Source organism: Sapajus apella, unplaced genomic scaffold, assembly GCF_009761245.1.
Source record: "Sapajus apella isolate SASKATOON/1434 unplaced genomic scaffold, GSC_monkey_1.0 scaffold122, whole genome shotgun sequence".
Taxonomy (NCBI): Eukaryota; Metazoa; Chordata; class Mammalia; order Primates; family Cebidae; genus Sapajus; species Sapajus apella.
Window position 1 is genome coordinate 2,569,476 of NW_022437062.1, and position 18,214 is coordinate 2,587,689.

The 18,214-nt window shown below is 37.8% G+C and overlaps 1 pseudogene; it reads right to left on the reverse strand.

The window, feature by feature from the left end:
- Positions 1-972: 972 nt before the first annotated feature.
- On the reverse strand, positions 973-3,706 carry LOC116538795 (annotated as a pseudogene).
- Between the last annotated feature and the right edge of the window lie 14,508 nt (positions 3,707-18,214).

The window sequence follows — 18,214 nt, forward strand, 5'->3', positions numbered from 1 at the left end:
GAAAGACTTACATCTTAATGCTTGGAAATAAGAGTGGAGTGGATTTGAGGAACGAAATTCATGTTAATGTACCTAGATCACAAATGTAAAAGGAGGAATGGCTGGAGATGAGGCTAGCAGGATATCCTTTATCTTTCTTTCAGCTGCTTATGCTGGTCTTAATTTAGGGTTGAGGGGAAAGTAAATCTCCTTGTAGATTTTGGGCCCAAGCCACATAATCTGAGGGAATTTTGCCAGATAGACATGTAACGTGGCTCCTTGTTTCCCCTTTTGCTGTTCCATGTGTGAATAGCTTCCAAAGAAAACTCAGGAGGTACTTGATGCAGTTAGATTTAGGCATTTCTCAGTCAGTTAACAAAAATCAGAACTTCATCTCAAGTCTCAACTACTGGGATGCTGGCATCCTTGGCAGGTAGAATCCAGTATTTGATAAATCAACTAATAAATGGAAGTTGAAGGAAACCATGATGGGAATGGATCCTAGGTACAAGGGCTTCCTGAGCCTTTAGCCATTGAGGAATAATTACCAATTATCCTTAATTTGTCTTTATGAGTCAAAAGATGAGGAGGGAAGATAAATTTATATATCCTTTAACATGAGTGAATGAAAGTAGAACTTGGGTCTGCTTGGTCATTAACTTTTCAATGACCCAGGTTCTTTTCAATTTTAATATGCATATAAACCACGTAGAGATCATGTTAAAATGCAAAGTTTGATTGAGAATATCTTGGGTTCTAAGAGTCTGCGTTTTTGACAAAATCTCAGTTGATACTAATTATTCAGGTCTGTGGATCATATATCAAGTACCCTATTGCAGTTGTCTCCTGAAGCAAAAGGTAACTAAGCTTTGCTAGATACATTTTTATACTCTATTTAAATACATATGGTTTAGTCTTGAATTTTTTTTTAATGTGTAAAAATTCCTATTTATAACCAACAACATCAAAGCAACATTGATGTCAGACCCCAAGTACAATACCATAATAGTACCATTTTCAATTGTTATTAGAAAGATACAATGGAAAAGTACCCCTTCTGAAGAATTTTTGTCCATTTCCATTAAGGCTTCAGCAATATCAGCCTATTAGAAAAGGCTGGTTTGCAAGTCAAATGGAGTCACTTGGCCAGCTGATTTTTGAAAATGGTGTGGTCCTAGTTGTTCAGTGTCTATGATGCCTCACAGAAGAGACTGGCAGGAAGTCCTTTGCTTGACTTATTTACTTGATGTTACCTTCTTGAAGAGGTCTGCACCCCAGTTACCAGGTGTAGGTTCCCTCCACCCTTCCCCCACAAAAAAGGAAAAAATGTCAAAGCAGCAAGATGAGGATCTGTGGGTAGGACAGCGTGTCGGGTGATCAGGGCTCAGTCTTCACATGCAGCTGCCTTCTGAGCCACGGAGGGGGGATGAAATCCAAGTTGCAGTCTCCTCCCCTCGAATCACCTTCTCCCACTGACTGAGATTATCCCTGCATGCTTTAAGGAGAGTCTATGTGGGAGGGAGGATCTGGGTAAGGGTTGTATAGCAGGGAATGGCTACAACATTGTAGAACTCAAGCTGGCCTTGTGGGACTTCATCCTTCTTGTCTCTGTCTGTCATAGGAATAGGCTGTATTCCCAATTTCTTCATTTCATCACCCTCAGCCCAGAATTCTGCATATATATCATTTGCCATCAATTTTGTAACAGGCCACAGTTTTGTCACAGAACAAAGATCATCAAACCAATTACACGGTCTCTATGTGATTGATTATTAAGGTTTAGCGATCTGGTCTGGTACATCTCCTCCAACTGTTTCCTGTTTCCAAAGTATAAAGCAAGGTCCGTGACAATGATGGCTTTGCGGATGATCTCAAGCACCTGCTCATATTCACCGGAGCTCATGGAGAAGATATTGTGCCCTTCCAGCTAGAGGATGGGCACCGTCTGGGAGAAGTGGTGTTGCTCCATGGTGGAGGTGGAGTAGAGAGCTGCCAGAGGGTGGTCGAACCTCTGCAGGTAGCTGTTACTAAAGCCCCTGTGGTCCAGGCCATGACAAGGACATGCAATCAGCAGTCCTTTGCGCTCAAGGTCTGTGAAAAGCGTGTGGTTGTTCTGAAGTATGGCGTACATGCGGCGTGCTACAGTGACCGCATGCTTCTAGTTGTGATAGGGAACTCGCCGGTAGTTCTTTTTCACAGACATAATAAAACGACACAACTTTTCAAGCTCAAAGCAGGATGTCCCACAGGACAGATGAACCATATAGACAAAAATCCCAGGCCAAATGTTTTTGAAAGGACCAATGTCAAAGTGGAATAATTCAATTTCTTTGCAGAGACGCACGGGAAGGGTGAATCACATGGGGCCCCCACTGTTCTGCAGTGCAAATGCTATGGTAGGACAGCTTTTCTATCGTTACCTGGTCAATGCACTCTGAGTGACGAATTCTATGATACATATTAGCACAGTGTAAGGCTAAAGCACAATAGATGGCAAACATTTTAAAGTTGTTTTCATCTGTTTTAGAGAAGGCACTGCCATTTATTTTGTTGACCATTTGCACAACACTGATCACGCTTCCTTGGCTGACGATGGGCACGCACAGGATGTTCCGCGTGGTGTAGCCTGTGTACAAGTCTACGTCCCTGTTAAAGCGTGGGTCTGCACAGGCATCTGGAATGTTCAGGACTTCCCCTGTTCTTGCTACGTGGCCAGCAATTCCTTTCTCTATTGAAAATCTTATCTCTTTGGTCTTCTTGAAGACAGGTTTTCCTTCCTTTTCCTCTCCAATATCAAAAAGGTCTGAATATAACTCCTTGTTCTCATGGTCTACTTGGAAAAATGCACAACGAAGGGCATTCGCCAGGTTTTTTGCACATATCACCATGCGTTCAAGTAGAGAATCTATTGCAACTATGTTATCAAAATATGTTTTTGATACATCGAGTAGAAAGTCATTCAATTCAGTCTGTTTGGCAAGGCCTCTGCATACCTGCACCTGACGTATTGCTACTGAAGCCCAGGCAAGATTTGCTGTTACAACCTCTTGGTGACTAAGACAGAAGGCTTCTTTGCCCCAGTGCCGATACAGCTCAAGAATACCAATCAAGCAAAGAACAGACTGGATGCGAGTCCCTGATTCCAGTCCAGTACGTGGTGGAAATCGTTCATCCCAAGGATGTCTTCTAGCAGCAGTGTTTTCCTGGACTTGGCCACATCAGCAGAGATGGTGGCGCCCTAGTTGATGGGCCCAGCAGGGATGCGGCGGGGTTTCCCTTCCTTTATTCTGGGTGCTGTGAATATGCACAGCTATTATTGCCCTCTCCAAGGATATACAGTGCAAATCCATCAGCTTTCGTGACTATTTTTATGATGCTGCTTAGAGGAGTAGCCGGTTGTCTCCTCCTGTGTCCAACCGTTGTTCTCTGTAGCCGTTTCGTTCATATACAACTGCCTGCATATTCGTATCTTGGTACCTGCTGACTTCCTTAGGAGCCGATTCAGCTTCTGATTTGTTGTTCTTCTTCTTCAACCATTTCTCTACTCTCTCATCACTAACACTTTCAGATACCAATTCATCCAATATATTGGGGTGAAGAGAAAGATATGCCTTCACTTTTTTATCGGTAAAGCCATATAATGTTGCCATACCAGTTAACCATCAACTGCTGGGTCACAGACAGGAGCGGGAGTGCGTCTCTGGCCAACAGCCCGGGGCTGGTGAGTGGGCCTCCATGGCCCCTTCCACAGCCTTCCTTCCCGGTTTGGCATCAGTTACACAAACTCGCCTAGGAATGCAGACTTGCACAAATCCTTAGATTACTTTCTTTCTACGTGGAGGCAAAGGTAACAGGCTGATGGGGTCTCCCATGGCCAGACTCTCAGGCCCAGGATCGGCCAACTGCCATCCCAACAGATTCCAACTGTGTAGTCTTGAATTTTTTTGAAAACAAGGAGTGGGGAGTTAAACTGCATTTTGTTCAACATTTTATTATAAACACTTTCAAGCATAGAGAAGAGCTGCAAGATTTTAACAGTGAACCCCCTACCCAGACTCCACTATCAACATTATAATATTCTTATTTTTAAAATTTCCATCTAAGTATCATCTTTCTATCCAACTTCAATCCATATTATATTTGAGATAAGTCAAAGTGAGTTCCAAACATACCCTCCAAAATTCTTCTAAGCTGCATTTAAAAAGTGACCCTTCCTAGTTGGTGACCAAACTTTGGTGACTATTCATGAGGCTTATTCACGAAGTTGGCCCCATCTGTAACTTCTGCTACCCACATTCTTGTTTTTGGCCTTTTCCTTACGAAGCACAACCAAGTTAGTGCCCTTGGAAATGTTAGACATATTCCATATCTTTTGAAGGCATCTACCATGATTTTAAGCCCCAACCAATTTTGCCTTTAAGAATAAGTTTTTCTGCAAAGAACAGATGAAAACAGCAATTAACTTTTGGCTCCTAGCATTTTGTATAAAACTGAATGAAGTCTGTAAAGTCAAAGTTTTCCTTTTGGATTTATAGCTTCTCGGAGTCAGACCATTTTTTTAATCATCATTGTCTTCTCAGTGCCCAGTACAGCTTCTACTACATAATAAATGCTGTGTTTGCTGAAGCAGTGACTGAGTAAATGAATGAACTCTCACCATGTAATAGCAATTTTCTCACTTGATTGTTGGTGCCTGTACCTGCTAGACCCATCCCTACACAGAGCAGAGTTTTTCAATCTCTACACTCTTCGCATTTTGTACTGATCAGCAGCATTTTTAGCCTCTACTTGCTAAATGTCGGTAGCTCCCCACAACCCCTACATCTATTGTGAGAATAAATGTCTTTAGACATTGCCAAATGCTCCCTGTGGAACAAAATTGCCTCTGTTGGAGAACCACTAGGCAACAAGAATTGGAGCCCTATAATTTGTGGCCAGCTCTGCCTAATCTGAGCTGATAAGGACTAAGCTTAAACATATATTATTAATCAGAGTCTGAAGAATATTTTTATAATGTAGGATTCATGATGAAATTGAGAAATGGTCTGTAGCTTAAAAAGCCTTGAATGAATCCTGAGTTGTCTTCCCAGTTCAGCATTTTCTCCCTGGCCCCATTGTGGGTGCTCAGTCTTTAGAGCTGGTTTCTGTCTGTGTTTCTGATTTGTGCTATATTCTATGCTGGAATTCAAGCATTGTTCTGATCCCTGCTCCCTTGCCTGAGGAGCTAATTGCTGCTCAGCTTCTTTCCCTGTGGGTTGGAACCTGCTCAGTACACAAGGCGTTGTTGCCTGAGTTGCATTTTGACTCTGGAGGTACTCACGTCCTTGGACTTCATTGTACAACCTCTTCGACTATGTGTTACTGCTGCCTAATCACTTCTGTTGGGCTTCCCTACCCCAAAACAGATCCAAGCATATTTTTGCCACCTCAGAGGTGACTTGAGTTTTCTAAATCCCTGGGGATAATAAAATTGGCCCCACTGGCCAGCTACCTTTGGAGTTAGCCCTGCATTTACTTAGCTCCATTTGCCCCAGGACCATCAATTCTGGCCTCTTAGCCTTTTCTTAGCAATTCACTGAAAGTTGTAATTTTCAGTCTTGAAAATTTGTTTTCCCTGGGCCTGTACAGTAGAATCCCTTCCCTCCTCACCAAGGACAGCTCAACAACTTCAGGATGATCTATTCAGCCTGCCTGACTTTTTTTTTTGGTCTTGTTAATCATTTTCTCAAGCGCTCAGAGGCACCTCTTTTGTTTGCTGGCCCTAACCGTAGAGAGCTGTTAAAGAAAGACTCGTAATTAAACCCAAATGGCCCACAAAAACTGACGTTTCCTTCCCGATTGCTGTACATCAGCTCGGCTATTTGTTCTTGTCTGTTATTTGCCTAATTCCATCCCCTGATAATTGTTTCAAATATATTCCTTTCTCTATAAGCCCTCAAGCTTTCTTTACCACTGCAGAAACACTGACAATCTTAGTCTTTCTTTTCCAAGATTAAGGCTACTTTTCCATTCCACTTTAAGATATCCAGGCTTCTTTATCTACATTTGATTCCTCCTTCCTGGCTCAGCTAAAATATGCCCTTTCTCTCCTTTCTGGGCTCCTCTACTAGACTGAGGACCTGTATTTGACTTAGAATAGCTTCTTTATACATGTAGGGGCAAAGTCCAGTTCCATCCTGCTTTTCCTCATGCAGAGGTGACAACATGGAATGCCTTCCTTTATGCAACCTCTCCTTTTCATTTTGCTGTGAAGGGGTAAAGAAAAATACAATGTATTGTGTTTGTTGGCTTAGCTGCTAATATGTTTTTCTCTTTTTTTCCACAATACCTCTAGTCTGGTGCTAAACATATAGCACAAACTGGAATACTAAAATTACCGATCAATCGATAGATTAAAGTAGCACCTGACTCTTGTTTGGTTCAATGTATCTCTTCCTTTTAAAGAACAACCATGTTCTGGGCATAGTTCATCTGGCTTGGATAATTGCCTCCATTCCTGATTTACCTTTTTTTTTCCTTCTTAATCAGCCATTGGTTTTCTCTGGTACTTATGATTAGAAACCCTTTAGCCCTGAGAAGGGATCTTCTAATTAAATCAATTTCTACCAATTAGCTCTTAAATGCAGTTGTTAAGAAATTGGTAGAAAATTTATTTTTGTAGCCACCCACAGAAAACCAGTGTGGATTTGCTTATACAGAGAGCAAATATTCAGTTCATCAATTGAATAGGCCTTTTAATTCACAATATTTCCAATAGTTTTATTTCATTTTGTTTTGTTAGTAAATAACTCATTTGTCTGCTTGAGTATGGCTCAATGTTGGAGAAATAATTTACTCATAATCCCTCTTTATTCCAGTGGTGCTCAGTAGGTCTCTATTGTCCCCTGGTAGTCAAGACCATCTGTTAATGAGTCAGAAGATGGTCTGAGGCATGGATTTTGATGTGATAGAAATTAGATATTTCTAATGTTTTTGAAGGGCAATATGAAATAGCATTAAAAATACTATACTGAAATTCAGGATATTTTGAGTTTAGTCCTTATATCTGACAATACCTTAAAATGAGTTCATCCTTAATCCCTGTATCTCAAGTTTATATTTTGGAAAATGAAGTTTCCTTTCAACTAAACATTTTTCGGTTTCTTATGTTGCCAGTAATACTGTGAAAGGAGTATTTTAGAGACTCCTCCTCCCTATTTCTCTGTCATGTCACTGTGCTGCACCTTGCTATGAATCTCCTTATGTAAGTTATTTTTCTGGGTAATCTATAGGTCATATAGATTTGGAGACATATATCTTAGAAACCTTCTCATGTTATCTGAGCCACAGAATTTTAAAGGAGCTGGCCTGAAGTCATATGCCATGAAAGTATATTGAGGTTAAATTTAGAGAATCTTGTTTATATAGAAGATGAGACTAACGTGCAGTCTTGCAGAGGCAATATTTGAAGGGAAATTGGCTGAAAATTTTCCTGAGTTGAAGAGAGACATGCATTCTTTGATAGAAAGTGCATTTCAAGTTTCAAGTAACTTAAATGAAATAAATCCACCTCAGAGCAAAACTGCGGAATATCAAGGGTAAAGAGAAAACCTCAAGGACTACCTGATCCCAAAGACAGATTACGTACCAAGAAAATCAGATGGCCGATAGACTTCTCATCTAATCATAGATTCTAGAAGATACGAAGTAAACATCTTCAAAGTCCTGAGGGAGAAAATGACTGACAACCTACAAATCTGATTCCTAGGTAAATGATTATTCAAGGGTGAGGGTAAACTAAAGACATTTTCTGACATGCATTTCCCCAACAAACCCTTTTTAAGTGAGCAAGGACACCATAATGACAAGTGTACCCAGAGGGGACAGGAAAGATGTAAAAAACACAGCATGGAAGTTAAAAGATGTTGGTAAATTTAAAGAACACTTTGACTATGAAAAGTAATAGCACCTTGTGTTTAAAAATAAGAAAAGCTAGATAGGAATAACTTTATGGGGGTGAGAAATGTTCAAGTGTTCCAGGGTCATTGTTTTGTTTGTTGGGAGGAAAGATAATATTGAATGATTTAGACTCTGTCAGAGAAACACATAGCTCAGTATATATATTCAGGAAAACCACTAGAAGAACAAGAATATAACCAATAGCTTTCACGCCATAAAAAAAACCATGTCATCTAACCGATGACAGGAAAGGAGGGAGAAGAAAAACCACTAAACAACAATAGCAAAAAAAAAAAAAAAGGGTGAACTAAATGTAAATGCAGAAAGAATAATGACTGCCGAACATATTTTAAATCATGGGTTGTATATTTCAGACTCTGGATTACTCTAGATGGTTTTTTTCTCTGGGGTTTTAGAAAGAACAGCAAGGAGGTGAAAACCCTTCAAGATACTGGGATTTCGAGAGCCGTTATACTCTCATATCCAATTGTTAAATTTGAAAACTTTATTTAATATTCGATATCATGTAATCTCAGACAGATTTCCAAATTTTCCTTATATAATCTAGCAAATGGCTATAGAAAACCATTTTCATTTATTATTGAAAAGAAGAAGAGAAAACCTTGCATTCCCTCTTAAACACCTGGCATCTGGTGTTTCATTCCACTTCCCAGGTGGACTCCTTTAATAGAGCTCTTTATAGACAGCCCATAGGTTAGGAACACCAAATAGTACACTGCAATTTTGGAGATGGTTGTCTGTGTTTACTATAATTACAGAGGTATTTAAAACTTTTGCATTTTGCCATTGGGAGAGAAAAATAGAAGGATTTGAGGGTAATCAGTTGTTATGGACATATCTTGAAGTTAAATTGAAGCTATGTTTAGTTTGCCTGTAGCAGATCTGACTTCAAAAAGAGCCCTGGTTTTTGAAAGTTGTATATTTGCAAATATTCTAAATTGAGTTGCTAACCAGCTACCAGCGTACAAAAACCAGACAATCAATAGATTATGCTTTGTGCTGTTGATGAGGCTTAAATTTTCAATGTAATCAATCCATTATGTCTATATAATTAGTGGTTGTTTTCTTTTTAAGTATTAGTATACTGATTTTAATTTTTATTTTTTTACTTGAGCTTGGAGTGCTTGATCTTGCGTTTAGTTTTTTGTTCTCAAGTCAAATTGTAGGTCACCGAGTTACTGGTATTAATATTCTTAGGAATTCCCTAGTTTAAACCTTTATTACACAGAATATGACACTGAGGATCAAAGAGGAAATGCATTTTTCTCAAATTCTTAGGACTCAGTAGCAGAGATTTGGCCTGAAACCTTGAAAATTTGTGGGTTACTTTCATTTAGAGTTCTGCTTAACATGTCCAAAGGAGGGTGACCATTTTACCATGTAGACAAGAATTATTTTATCACTTCAATATTTTACAAATTCACTTGTATCTGTGATACATCCTAATGATGATCAACAAACTATCAGTAGAAATTTAGTGAAGTAATTTATTTATCAGTTTGTTGTTAAATGTTATGGCTTCTGCCACTGACTAATTCACAAGAAGAAAATAGGAAATTCCCAGATTTAGACTGTTGTGACTGATGTTGTGTAAAATAGTAGCTGATTATTATTTTGTAAATTTTAGACTATTTCATGCAAACAAAAGGTTAAAAATCTAAGACATTCATGTTTATACTACCACATTTAATACTTATGTCACTCAACCATAGCTTTTAGTTCTGCCCATGCTAATACATGAAAATTGGTTCACTAAAAATAATTACAATGTAGTATTCAGTTGTATAATTTATATTTTTATTCCCAAAGATAATATATAGGTCTTTTAAAATTTAATTTTGTTTTCATAAACAGTACTGTAATTAACGTCCTTGTGTACCCTTCTTAGCATACATAATGGAATGTTTTCTAGAATGTGTAACTAGAAGTGGAAGAGCTGGCTAAAAATTATTTCTTCTGTTTTATCAGATATTGCCTTTCATAAAATAACTGTATCACTTTTCCCTCCTGGCAGCACATATGAGAAATACTGTCTCTCCTGTCTTCATACATCCTGCAAAATATCAAACTTTACAATATTTATCAATTTTTTGAGAATGAAGTGGTATTCCATAGTTTTAATTTGCATTTCTTTTGTCACTGTTGTAGATGATATTTTCAGCATTTTAAATTGCATCTTGCTTTCCTCTGTGAATTTCCTGGTCATAGCCTTGTGTGGTTTTCTAGTGAGCTTTTAAAAGTTTTAATTGATTTGTTAACATTATTTATCTATTCTGGCAACTATTCTTTATCTGTTAATAAGTTGCAAATATATTTTCCCAGTATATGGTTTATCACTTTTTGTGTGGTTATGATATCTTCTGAATATGGAAATTTAAAATCTTAATAACGTCAAGTGTATCAGTCTTTTTTTTTTTTTTAAAGGCTTGTCTTTGTTATGTTTTACTTACGAAAGCCTTTCTTATATTCTCCAATATTTCCTTTTACAAGTGTTAAATATTTGCTTTTCTTATTTAGGTCTTTAATCCATCTGGAATATAATTTTGAATATGTTTTACATTTTTAAATAATTGTTATTGTACTGTTTTCTTAACTGTCATTTCCATCCATCTGGCAAATACCAAGTTTCCCTATGTCTGGGTCTATTTTGCACTGCTGTAACAGAATACCTGAGAGTGTGTGATTTATAATGAACAGATATTTATTCTTACAGTTCTGGAGGCTAAGTCCAAGGTCAAAAGACTGGTGTCTGGCAAGACCTTCTTGCTACATCATTCCCTGGTGGAAGGTAGAAGGGCAAGACAGCATGTATGAGTGTGCATGCTTGCATGAGAGAGAGAGAGAGAGGGAGAGAGAGAGAGAGAGGGGGAGAGAGAGAGAGAAAGATACAGAGAGTGTGTGTGAAGGAGGAAGAGTGAGAAAGTGACAGAAAGAGAGAGAGATACACAGAGAGAGAGCAAGCAATAGAGGGCTGAACTCACTCTATAACAAACCTACCCCCACAATAATTAATCCCCTGCTGTGATTATGACGTTAATCTATTCATAGAGGCAGAGGCTTCATGACCTAATCACCTCTTAAGTCCCCACCTCTCAACAGTGTTGCACTGGGGATTACGTTTTCAACATATGAACTCTGGGGGAACACATTCAAACCATAGCACTCTATAAATGTGGATCTTTTCTTAGACTCTATTTTGTTTCATTAGTCTGTTTTTTTATTCCTGCATATATTGCAGTTATACATCTATTTATTACAGATTTGTAATAATTGTCTTGATAATTGATGGGACATTGCCACTTCATCTCTTCTTCTTCCACTCAAAATTGTCCTAGTTGTCTTACCTTTTATTTTCTGTAAAGATTTTAGAATCAGTTTTATAAAATGCTGTTGAAATTTTGCTTACAATTGCATTGAAGTTATTAGTTACCTTGGGTAGAATGACTACTTTTATGATACTGAATTTTCTCCACAAACATGATACATTTATTTAGACCTTCTCTTATGAGTTTTGTGTTATTACTAAGATTTTCTGTAGGAATATCTTGAATATATTTGGTTGGATGTATACTTAGGATTTTTTTTTTTTTTTTGAGACAGGGTCTCACTTTGTCACCCAGGATGGAGTACAGGGGCACAATCTCAGCTCACTGCAACTTCCACCTCCTGGGTTCAAATGATTATCCCACCTCAGCTTCCCGAGTAGCTGGGATTACAGGGGTGCTCCACCATGCCCAGCTAATTTTTGTATTTTTAGTAGGGCTGGGGTTTCACTATGATGGCCAGGCTGGTCTCGAACTCCTGACCTCAAGTGATTCACTTGCCTTGGCTCCCCAAAGTGCTGGGATTATAGACACGAGCCACTGCGCCCGGCATACTTAGGATTTTAAAAAGTTTTTGCTGTTTTTCCTTTTCAAATTTGTTTTTTTTTTTAATGTTCAACTTTTTAATTTTAGATTCACTGAGTATAGGTACAGATTAGTTACATAGGTATATTGTGTGATGCTGAGGTTTGGAGTACCATTGACCCTCTTAGCTGGGTATTGAGCATAGTACCTAATAGTTTTTCAACCCTTGTCCCCTTCCTACTTCCCCTTTCTAGTAGTCCTCAGTGTCTGTTGTTGCCACGTTTATATCCATGAGTACCCAATGTTTAGCTCCCACTTATAAATGAGAACATGTGGTATTTGGCTTCCTGTTCCTATATTAGTTTGCTTAGGATGATGGCCTCCAGCTGCATTCATGCTGGTGCAAAGGACATGATTTCATTCTTTTTTATAGCTGCATCGTATTCTTTAGTGCATACACACACACAGACACACACACACACACACACACACACACACACACACACACATTTCTTTATCCAGTCCACGATTGATGGGGGGGGACCTAGGTTGATTCCATGTCTTTGCTTTTGTGAACACTACTGTGATGAACATACAAGTGAATATGACTTTTTGGTAGAATGATTTATTTTTCTTCTGATATATACCCAGCAATGGGATTGTTGGATTGAATAGTAGTTCTGGGCCAAGTGCGGGTGGTGGCTCATGCCTATAATCCCAGCACTTTTGGAAGCCGAGGTAGGCGGATCACCTGAGGTCAGGAGTTTGAGAACAGCCTGGCCAACATGCCAAGACCCCGTTTCTACTAAAAATATAAAAAAAATTAGCCAGGGATGTTGGTGACCATCTTTAGTCCCAGCTACTTTGGAGGCTGAGGCATGAGAATTGCTTGAACCTGGCTAGCAGAGGTTTCGGTGAGCTGTGATCACACCACTGCAGTCCAGTCTGGGTGACAGAGTGAGATTCCATCTCAATTAAGAAAAATAAGTTCTTTGAGAAATCTCCAAAGGGCTTTCCACAGTGACTGATCCAATTTACGTTCCCACCAACACTATATAAATATTTCCTTTCCTCACAGTCTTGCCAGTGTTTACTGTTTTTTGATGTTTTAATTAAAGTCATTTTGACTGGTGTAAGATGGTATCTCTTCGTAATTGATTTGCTTTTCTCTGATGATTAATGATGCTGAACATTTTTTCATATTTTTGTTGGTAACTTGCATGTTTTCTTTTGAGAAGTGTCTGTTCATGTTTTTTTTGCCCACATTTAATACTTTTTTTTGCTTATTAAGTTCCTTATTGATTCTGGATGTTAGACTTAAGTTGGATTCACAGTTTGTAAAAATTTTTACCCATTTTGTAGGTTGTCCGTTTAATCAGTTGATAGTTTATTTTGCTGTGCAGAAACTCTTTAGTTTAATTAGGCTCTACTCGTCAATTTTGTTTTTGTGGCAGTTGCTTTTGAGGACTTAGTCATAAATTATTTCTCAAGGCTGATGTCTGGGATGGTGTTTTGAAGTCTTCTAGGATTTTTATAGTTTGAAGTCGTATTCTTAAGTCTTTAATCCATCTTGAATTATTTTTTGTTTATAGTGATAGGTAAGGGTCCAGTTTTGTTTTTCTGCATATAACTCAACAGCTATTCTGGCATCACATATTGAATAGGGAGTCTTTTCCCCACTGCTTATTTTTGTTGATTTTGCTGACGATAAGATATCTCTAGGTATGTGGCTTTATTGCAGGGGCCTATTCTGTTATATTGGCCTATGTGTCTATTTTTGTATCAGAACCATGCTGTTTTTTTATTGTAGTCTTGTAATATAGTTTGAAGTTGGGTAATGTGATGCCTCTGATCACGTTCTTTGGCTGTTTGGACTCTCTTTTGGGTCCATAACAATTTTAGAATAATTTTTCCTAATTCAGTGAAAAATGACATTAGTGTTTGATAGGGATAGTGTTGAATTTGTAGATTAGTTTGGACAGTATAACCATAATAATGATATTGTTTCTTCCAGTCCATGAGCCTGGCATGTTTTTCCATTTGTTTGTGTCATCTCTGATTTCTTTCAATAGTGTGTTTTAGTTCTCCTTGTAGAGTTCTTTCATCTCCTTGTTCAGATGTATTTTTAGATATTTTAACTTTTGTTGCTATTGTAAATAGATTGTGTTCTTGTTTTGGCTCTTAGCTTGAACCATTTGTTACTGAACACCAATTGTTAGTGAATACCAATTGTTACTGGTGTATAGAAAGGCTACTGATTTTTATACATTGATTTTTGTATCCTGAAATGTTACTGAAGTTGTGTATCAGTTGGCAGCCTTTTGGCAGAGCTTCAGGAATAGATAGTTTGATTTCTTCTTTACCTATTTGGATGCCCTTTATTTCTTTGTCTTGCCTGATCACTCTGGTCAGGACTTCCAGTACTGTTTTGAATAGGAGTAGTGTAAGTGGGTGTTCTTGTCTTATTCCAGTTCTTAAGGGGAATGGTTCCAGTTTTTGCCTGCTGAGTATGATGCTGGCTGTGGGTTTGTCATAGATGGCTCTTATTATTTTGAGGTATGTACCTTCAGTGCCTAGTGTGCTGAGGTAGTTAGGGTTTTTGTTCTTATAGTAGATGAAACCTTTGGGAAAAAAGATCTTATATTTTCTAATTGATTATTGCTAGTATATGGAGACATTGCTTATTTTTTATTTGCAAATTTTTTGTCTAGAAACCTTTTATTCATTACAACAATTTTGTTTCTTCCTTTTATATCCTCATATTTCTGTTTTATTTTCTTATTTTATTGTACTGTATAGGTAGGTAGACCACTGAAATGTTGAGTAAAGTCAGAAATGGCAGGCATGTGAATCTTGTTTGTGAGTAGACTAGGGATATTTTTATTGTTTGCCACTAAGTATTAACTTTCATGTATTTTTAATAGATGTTCTTTATCAATTTTAGTAAATTTCCTTCTGTTCCCAGTTTGTTATAATTAAAAATTTTCTTCATGCAGAGGACTTATTGGAGCCTTCATGAATTGTTTTAGCTATAGGTTAAGGTTTACTTCTTTGTAAAATAAACCTAATTAAAATATACTGTAGGCTGAAAATGTTATAGCTATGGACTTACACTTTAAAATCAGGAAGAAAAGGAAGTATGAGTCACAGGAGAACCTAATTACCCAAAAGCTTCTATTTTTTATAAATGCTGAGGCTATGTTGGGTTGGTGTATGCAGGCCTTGGATATTCAAGTTTTGAAGACATAAGTATATCAATCTAGTGGAGCCCAAAAGCCTGGTGGAACATATGGGCTGTGAACTTATGAATGGGTATTAATACAACTCACAAATATTTGTTGGAAGACACACCTACATAACACAACAGGATTACAAAAGTGTTTGAAGTTCTGGTGCAAATAGCTTGGCTTAAGTAGCTTGTTTGAATCCCAAATCTGTATAGCAATTATGGCTTTTTGTTAGAGGTTAGGCTACAGTTAGTTCAGGTAACCCCCTTCCTGTGCACATGCAGCTGGTTCCAGCCTGCTAGGAAAAATCACCAGCCTTTCCCCAGAGCTGTTTTCTTTAGTTTTGAATGAACTCAAGGATTAAGAGTCTCTGGAAGTCACTATCCCAGATTTGTTCCCCACATCAAAAATACCAGCTAAGAAGATCCTTGGCATCAAGTCAGTTCAACTCTACAAATGTTTACTGACAGCCTTTTTTTTGTCCAATGTACTATCATCACGTGATGTATGAAGATGAAGAACTCCAAAAGACTGTACAATTTAATTGTAAGAGGGAGCCAATAAAGTCTGAATTTGAAATTTTTGAAGATTAAATGCTGCTGTTTTGAGGTTGAATTCAATTCTGCCTCATAAAACGAGAGGCAGATATTAGTCTTCAGGGGAAATTCTTTGTGTTGAAGGGATTATTTTGCTTTCAGTCTTGCAGCTACCTACCTACTGTTTACAGAACTCTGAATGCAGTGAAGTAATATAATTGTTGTTGCTTCAGACTGAGTTAAAAATAATTTGTTAAGTAAATTGAATGTACTAGTACAACTGTGCTCCAGCAGAATTAGATAAGTTTTCTCTCAAAATCTCAATGTAGATTGCCTTATGGATAGAAATAGAATTTTCTTTGTTTACTTGTATGTGAGTGTGTTTACAAACACTGCTGGTTGCTTAAAAATTGTTTCCTTTTTTTTTTCTGACCACAGAGCTAGATTGTATTTTCCAACCTTTCTTACAATTAGTTGTTTCTGTGTGATTGGTTCTTGCCAAAAAATATGTAAGTGGAAATGATGAGTGTTCCTTCCAGGCTGAGGCTTTTAAGAAGTGGTTGTATCTTCTTTATGTTCTGTTTCTCCTTTCCCTTGATAGATGAGTTGCTAATAAGGGTTTAGGGGTGCCCGGCCATTTTCCTGTATTGGGCAATTCAGGGACTCAGGTGAAAGAAGCCCCACACAGGAAGATGAACTACTGACTTGGAATATTATCTTTGATCATTAAATGAAAAAAAAAATCAATGAAATAACCCCACTTTGTTGAAATTTTTGATCTTTTTTGTTACAGCTGTTCAACCTAACTCATACAGTGTGTTCGCAGTGCACTTTGTCATAGCAAACTGGAGCACTGGATCTTTATCACATTAACAGATAGGCTCATCTTTCCATTTAATATATGAAGACAGTAAAAAAGAACTGGAGCAGATTTGATGCAGCAACCTATGGACTGGACTGTTGGTATCTCACACATAGTACTTTGAATATACTATGATACTGTCTTCTGACTGAGACGTTGTTGTTTACTCTAATTCATGTTGCCCTACAGGTAATAAGGCTTTTCTTCTCTGTTTTTAAGATCCTCTCTTTGCCTACAATATGTCTTGTTGTATGGATTTTTTTTCTACTGAATATTTATTAGACTTCCTACGTCTAAGGAATTTTAAGCTTCATCAGTTTTGGAAAATTCCCAGACTTTCTATTTTTCACTTTCATCACTCATCCCTTTCCCTCCTTATTTTCCTTTTAAAACTTCAATTAGACATGTGATTGGAGCTTCTCACTTTATCTCTAGTATCTCTTAACATCTCTTGGTATCCCTGAGCTGAATTTTGAGTAGTTTCTTTCCTAGGTAAATAAATCTTTCAGTTATGCGTAAATCACTGTTTATTTCATCCAGTGAGATTTTCTAAAATTAACAAACAATGAAAGCAAAACCACTTTATTTGTTTAGCACTATTTTAGGTTTACAGAAAAATCAAGAAGATAGTATACAGACTTCCCGTATACCTATGCCCAGTCTTCCATAATATACACTCGTAAGATACACTGATTACAATTAATAAGCTGATATTGATATACTAATGTCAACTAAAGTCCATACTTTATACATTCTTTAGTTTTTCCTTAGTGCCCTTTTTCTGTGCCAGGACCTCATCCAGGATACCACATCACATTTGTTTGTCATGTTTCCTTAGGCTCTTCTTGATGTGACAGGTCTTCAGATTTTCTTTTTCAATGATGATCATGACAGCTTTGAGGAGCACAGATCATGCGTTTTGTAAAATTGGGGTTTATCTGATAGTTTTCTCATCTTTAGACTGTGGTTGTAAGTTTTTGGGAGGAAGAACACAGAAGGTGCCATTTTCATAATTTTATATCAAGAGTACATACTATAAAATAAGCTTATCATTGCCTACCTTGTGATGTTCATTAGACGAGGTGAATGAGGTAATGTTTTTCAGGATTCTCCACTGCAAAAGTTACTCTCCCCTGACTTCTTATATGGTATCTTTGGAAGAAAGTCGCTATATGTAGCCTACACTTAGCAGTGGGGAGTTATGTCCCACCTCCTTGGTGATAAACTATGTAATATATTACATAAAATTTTTCTTCATGAGAGAGTTGTCTCCTTTCTCCCATTTCTTTATTCAATTATTTATATCAGTATAGATGCATGGATGTTTATTCTATACTTCATGTTATAATCTAATACTACTTTTGTTTTCTTCTGAAATTGTTTCAGTTTTGGCCACTGGGACCTCTTTTGGGACCACTTGTTACAGCAGCCCATATCACTCTATCTAATGTAATGATTTGTGATAAAATATAAAAATTTAGCCAGCCATGGTGGCTTACACCTATAATCCCAGCACTTTGGGAGGCTAAAGCCAGTGATCACTTGAGGTCAGGAGTTTAAGATCAGCCTGGCCAACATGGTGAACCCCATCTCTACTAAAAACACAAGAATTAGGTGAGCGTGGTGGTGCATGCCTGTAATTCCAGCTACTCAGGAGGCTTTGGCATAAGAATCACTTGAACCCAGGAGGCGGAGGTTGCAGTGAGCCAGGTTTGCACCACTGCACTCTAGCCTGGGCGATAGAGCAAGACTCCCTCTCAAAAAAGAAAAAAATTGTCTTGCTGTCTCTCTCTCTCTCTCTCT